We start from the raw sequence: 6,617 nt of genomic DNA on the forward strand, positions 1-6,617 counted from the left end.
TTAGTGCTCATAAAAATCCCTGTCTCTAGTTTGAAGATACCAGGATGCATTTCCACCTATAAAATGACGCTACTGTGAGATTCCTGTATAGGAAACCAAGGGCGAAATGCCGAGAAGGGAAAGGGAAAGAAGGGGGAAAAGGGAGTATTCGCCTGAAAAGTAAACTTGTTAATAGAATATAAAATAGGAATGCGGCTGTGCAAATGGGTTTCAGCCCTAACCCCACCCACCCCTAACTCCTAGGAGTGCCCAATCCTTAGAGCAAGGTCAGGGAGGTTGCAGCCACAACTCCACCAAACAGGGGAGGACTCAGGACAATAGACGTGGCTAGTCAGCCCTGGTACAGAGCAGAAAGAGGGTAAGCAAAGTTGTAAAACCCTCGGATACTACCAGCAGTTGGGAGAATGGGTCTAGTGCCGGAAATGCAGGCAACAAGTCAAGGCCAGGGGTAAAGGGTTGGAGGAAGAAAGGCAATAGACAGGAGGCACAAATGCCAGGTCCTGTAAAATGCTGGAACACCAAGGGTATCTATCACATAAGTGACTTAATCAAATCCTTAAGTGCAGCACACAGGCTCTGGGAAGATGGCTGAGAGCACCAGTTCTGTGAGCGTGAGGACCTGAGTCTCCAGTAGCCACAGAGAAAGCCAGGCATGCTTCCTGTGCCTCCAGCCTCAGCACTAGCGGATGAAGACAGGCAGATCCAGAGAGCCTCATTGGCCAGCCAGTCAGTTTACCCAAGACCGAGTATTTGTAATTGACAGTGAGGAAGACACTCGTGATACGACTCTGGCCACAGTATGTACATGTATAGGCAAATGCACAACACATTACATATAAATTACAATAAATAAATAAAGAGCGCATACTGTGTGTGCCTAAGTATGCATCCCTTTCTTACCATTCAGTGAGGTGGGAATTAGAAAAAGTGCTTTAAAGCTCTCATTTGCCTGGGGCAATCCCAGGTAGTCAGCACCCCTGTTTAAACAGAAGATACACTAGAGGAATGAGCTGGCTTCCTCAGAAGCATAAGTACTGGTTCCTAGGGGACTACAAGGAGGATCAAGTTGGGAGGCAAATGAACCAAGGAAGCTGCTAGTTGGTCATCTGGGGTCACTCAGTAAGTGGATGTCAGTAGAGGAATGGAAAAGACCATTTCCAGAGCTTCTGTGATGCTATCCAGACTTCAGCAGTGCAGGAGAGCTATCTTTCCATTACAAAGAGTAGAGGAAAAAAGCTCACTACAGTGTGTTTTGCATGTTCTTTGGAGGTGTGCTGGTGTCTTTTGGTAGTCATATTTGCTGGGTGCTGGAACTCTCAGAGGCTGTGTGACTATGTCCCCACTATGTGCCAACAAGTGCCTGGGAGCAGACAGTCCTCAGTCTTTGCCTTGTCTATGGATTTGGGCCATGTATCCCTGTTCAGGGGCCGGAATACTCCTGAATATTAAAGACCAAATGCCAAATTACTAGGTTAAAAATGCTAATGTCATTATACACACAAATATTTTATTTATTTATTTTTTCCAAATGATGAACCAATGTCATTTTATTGGGGTTTCTAATGGAATTTAGGGAACCACACGAATATTTTAAAAATACATTTCCCTCCTCCGATTTCTGTCTTATAAAACAGACAATGGAACCATGTCTCAGAGATGTGACTGAATGGGCAGGAAGTCAGGATATTGGGGGGAAATGTAATACTAGAATTTTTCATTGCTTGGAGTCAGGGACAATCCTGGCTCTGATACAACTCAACTTCAGTTTCCATGTCTACAAAACATGGAAATAACACCTATACTACAAGACGGCTGTAATAACTAGAAAGTACTTGTATAAAAATATGTAATAGTTCCTGATCTGTTCAGTAGGTCTTGGCAGTAGAGAGATTATGATAAGACATTGTCTTGTAAAATCCTTATCAGTGTGTTTATGTATACATTCAGCTTAGCTCACTGATAATATAGTAAGCACTGTGATAGCCCCTTTTGAAAAACTTGGGTGTTGACAAGGATGTATGTGGGGTTAAGTAAAATATAGAAAAATGAAAATGCTATTATCTTAAATGTCAGATACTGAACTCACACTACAAAGTTATTGTTGAAACCCTCAAGGCCCATATGATCATATTGAAAAGGATTACATTTCTTAATAAAAGCTACAGTTCTGAAACACCTGTCAAAGAAAACCTCCACTTGATAAAACTAGTTCCAAGCAGGGCTTCAGTTTCCCGAGGAATGAACTCAGGGTTAGTAGCGGTCTTGAGACTGGCTTTAAGAACCACAACATAGCGGACAATGAGGACTACTGAGAACTCAAGAACAATGGCAATGGGTTTTTGATCCTACTGCACGTATTGGGAGCCTAGGCAGTTTGGATGCTCACCTTACTAGACCTGGATGGAGGAGGGTGGTCCTAGGACTTCCCACAGGGCAGAAACCCCGGCCGGTTTTTGGGGGGGGGGAGGGAGGGGGACTTGGCTGGGGGAGGGGGAGGGAAATGGGAGGCGGCGGCGGGGAAGAGACAGAAATTTTCAATAAATAAATAAATTAAAAAAAAAAAGAAGAACCACATCTGCTGACTCTCCTACTGTAAGCCTCGCAGGACACCAGTGGAGAAGCAGATAAGGAACAGCCCAACCTGAAAGTCATTACAGAAGGGAGAACAACAAGATAGAAATGTTAATTGTTATTATAATTTCTCAAAGTTGCGTTGTTTAAGGGAGAACTAAAAAGGAATAAACGGCAGGGGTAAAATGAGTTTGTCTCAGTATCTTACAAGCTGCGGAAAGTCTCTGAGTAAAGTAATGACTCATTCACTTACTGATTTAATAAACATTTGTTCAGTGTATAAACAGTTCTGTGCTGGGCTGAGCACAGTGGTGAATAAAACAGACATGGTGCCCTACATCAAAGAATTTACAGTTAAGTAGGTCAGAGATGTCCAGTGCAATCCCACCGCAAGGGTAAGTTGGAAAATCAATGCAAACAAGAAACAGGCTACAGAGTATGTTTATACTGCTCGGGGAGCCCTGAGATGGGATCAAACACCTCCGAATCTCAAAAGCTCCAGTATATGTAATAAGTCCAGATTTGAGGAATGTCTAGCTGCTTACCAAGTAGAAAAGATGGGAGTGTGGGACTCACCGAGTACATCTGCAAAACAACGTGCCATGAAAAAGCATGATCTTGAAAAGACGGTACCAGGAAATTCTGCACAGCTGGCAGGCACATGCATGGTGGAAAACTACAGAAGAGATGACGGTTTTTAACTGTAGTGAGGCAGCGGGAAGAGGCAAACGGCCATGGTAACAGCTGAGACTTCATCCTTTGGGCAAGTTGTTATGACAAGAGGGTTCCATGTTTGAAGCCCCAGCTCTTGGAAGGCAGAGGCAGAGGCAGGGGCATGAATTCTAGGTTAGCCTGGGTTATCTGGACACTGCCAGAAGGGGAGGGACAGACACAACTAGAAAAGTTAACCCTATCCAGTTAATGGGCCGAGCAAAGAGCAGTCATGCAATAACCAGCCCACTCCACTCAAGTGCAGAAAATTGCAGCTCTCCACTCAGGTTAGCCAGGACATGGGAAACCGAGACCTCTGCTTACATCTCTCTATGATAGAACCCCACGCCCCGAGGTGGCATCTGAAGACTTCAAATCTGAATCGATTTTTATCTCTTTCCAATGGTAATGAGTATTCCATCCCAAGCACCAAAGTACCACTGGAGGTCCTGCGGGGGACACTTAGAAGACCCGTTCTCCTTCCCATGACTGTCAGCAGAGGCCACCCATCCTAACAGTAATGAGGTACACTTGGCCCCACAAGGGTGACAGGGAGGACCAAGTAGGAAACCTAAACTTTTGCTTCTCCCAGAACATACTGTCACTTTCCTAGATAATATAAACTCTGAGTTGGCAAGATGGCTTAGCAGGTAAGATGCTGCCAGGTCTGCCAGCCGGAGTCAGTCCCTGGAGCCCACATGATGGAAGGAAAGACCTGACTTCCAAAAACTGTCGTCTGAGCTGCACGTGTGCCCTGCGGCACAGAAATGCATACAGACATTCATTTTTTAAGTTTAAAATACACTTGCCATATATGTAAGTTTCGTTCTCGGACATGTGTACTGATTAAGCGAACGTTTCCATCCACACAAAACAGTATGTAAATGTCCACAGCAGCTCATCTGAACAGCAAAATATTACAACTGTCCTTCAGTAAGTAAATGGTTACAAGGCAGGCGGTAGTTTAAGGGTGGTAGTGACCTAAAATCCCTGATTTGATACCTACCTTATCAGAAGTTCTTATTCTTAGGCCCTTATCAATTTTCTAAGTACTTTTACTAAATCTTTGCACCCACATCCTAGTAATGAACTGAAACAAGTTCTTCTCAGTTTACAACATCTGGGCTCAAGCTATAGAAAGATGGGCAAGCATCTATGAAATATGTCAGGGCTTCCAAGTCTTATCAAATCCTTACATTACACAGAATGAGGGGTTTGTAGTAAGGTCCTCTGCCACTGTAAAAAGGCAAGGAAGCTTCTTTTGCAGTGGTTACTGACAACTGCAGACTCACAGCCAGAATGAGAGACACAGAAGGCTTCTGTGACAACCTCCTCCTACCACACCTCCTTCCCCCTCAGCCAAAGAAACAGTCTAGACAGGAAATCACTGAAGAGAACTCTTCAGGGAGGCAGAGGCAGGCGGATCTCTGTGAGCTCGAGGCCAGCCTGGTCTACAAGAGCTAGTTCCGGGACAGGCTCCAAAGCTATAGAGAAACCCTGTCTCAAAAAACAAACAAAAAAAAAGTGATAGGGATGCTGAGGGATGCTTCTGCAGGGACGGGGTGGGGAAGGACTCAGTTTTCTTTAAGGGGCTGGACACTGGATGTTTGATCATGCTCCAGGGAATATATGGGCAATACAAATTGAACTTTTTTTCTTTCCCCATTTTTCTCTCTTTCTTTTCTTTGAGGGAGGTTACAGGGACAGGGAAGTAAACCTGGGAAGATGGGGACATAAATGTGATCAGGCTGTATTATGTTGGTGAAGAGTATACTGCTTTTTCAGAGAGCCAAGGTTTGATTACCAGCACCCAAATGGGTTCACAACCATTGGACCTCCAGTTTCAGGGGATCCAAGGCTCTTGTCTAGATTCTGGGAGTACTATGCATGAACATGATACAGATAGACATAAAGGCAAAACCACACACACATAAAATAAATCTTTTAGCATTGATACATTTTATTGTATTTTTATTAAATTTTTAATTTATTTTACATATCAGCTTTCCATTCCTCCTATCCTATTCTCCCTCCTGCCTCCCATCTACCCCCAACATTTATTTATTTACTTATTAATATAAATCTTAAAAAACATTTACAAACAATTATCATGGAGGGTAGAATGGCTATGTGCTAAGTAGTTACAAGTAGCTCTGCTGTGTTGGGAAGTTTCTAACTACAGATCAGGCAAGTTTTCACAGAGCACTTTGCCTCAAAGAAAGTGTTTAAGGCTGAAAAATTCAAAGGGCATTTCATTCAAACAAAGACCAGTTAATCCTAAGGGACACTCCTGCCAACTGGCAAATGCTATTAGAGCACTCCCTAGAGTTCCAAGGAGAGGTTATCAACCCCATGAGGTTTACAAAGGGGCAATACCCACTTTAAACTCATGTTAGCAAGATTTTCTAGTCCCATCTACAAAGATAAGGGCTCCTGGCAAACACAGACACATAAAAGAGTCTCACAGTCTATTTCCTGCAAGTCAAATATACAGAACTATACCCCCTACTATGCAAGAGCCTGAACAAATTCCCTACCCTTGTGGCCTCGGTGGGTCAGTATACAGAAATGCAAGTCCACATGTACTGTGCTTCTGGAGCCGAACTAATTCATGAACTACATATTGGTGAGCTATTCATCTATACATTTCCATTTTGCTAATGGTCAAGAGGAAGAGGTAGTAGATAGGGTTCAGAAAAAGAGAAGCAGAAGATACATCGTTACTGAGCATCAGCTGTCCTTAATCAGTGCATTTTCCAGGTTGAGCCACTATGTAAATCTACAAAGGCACTAATAAACACCAACTGTCATCAGGAACGCCTAACTAGCTAAACTGCTCATTCCTGTTGTGTAAGTTAAGCTCCATCCCACTCTCCTCCTGACTCTTTCTGCTCTTGCTCTCACTCTAGTCCCTCTCAGTTCTGCTCCTTGATGTCTCTGTAAGCCTCTCCTTGTCTCCACTGTCTGGTCCCACTGCATCTGCTGTTCATGACTGAAGTTATATACAGGATGAGGATAACGAGCTAAAGCTGTGTGGAAAGACTACCTGACCCCAATCCCCAAAAGTCAGAGTTGTATCACTGTCTTTTCTCTTTCACCTTAAAACTTTTTAGGTTTATGTGAATAAATGATTTGCTGGCAGGTATGCATGTGCATCATGTGTGTTCATGGTGCCCATGAAAGTAAAATGGGGACATTGGAGCCCGGAGCTGGAGTTACAGAAGGTTGAGCCACCATGAGCAGCCAGAGCTCTACACAACTGAGCCATCTCTCCAGCCCCCTCACCCATTTTAAAAGCTAGCTGCCTTTTCTTCCAGCAAGACATTTTTTAATAT

This window comes from Alexandromys fortis, unplaced genomic scaffold, assembly GCF_014885135.2.
Source record: "Alexandromys fortis isolate MF-2015 unplaced genomic scaffold, M_Fortis_MF-2015_v1.1 scaffold_253, whole genome shotgun sequence".
Lineage (NCBI taxonomy): Eukaryota > Metazoa > Chordata > Mammalia > Rodentia > Cricetidae > Alexandromys > Alexandromys fortis.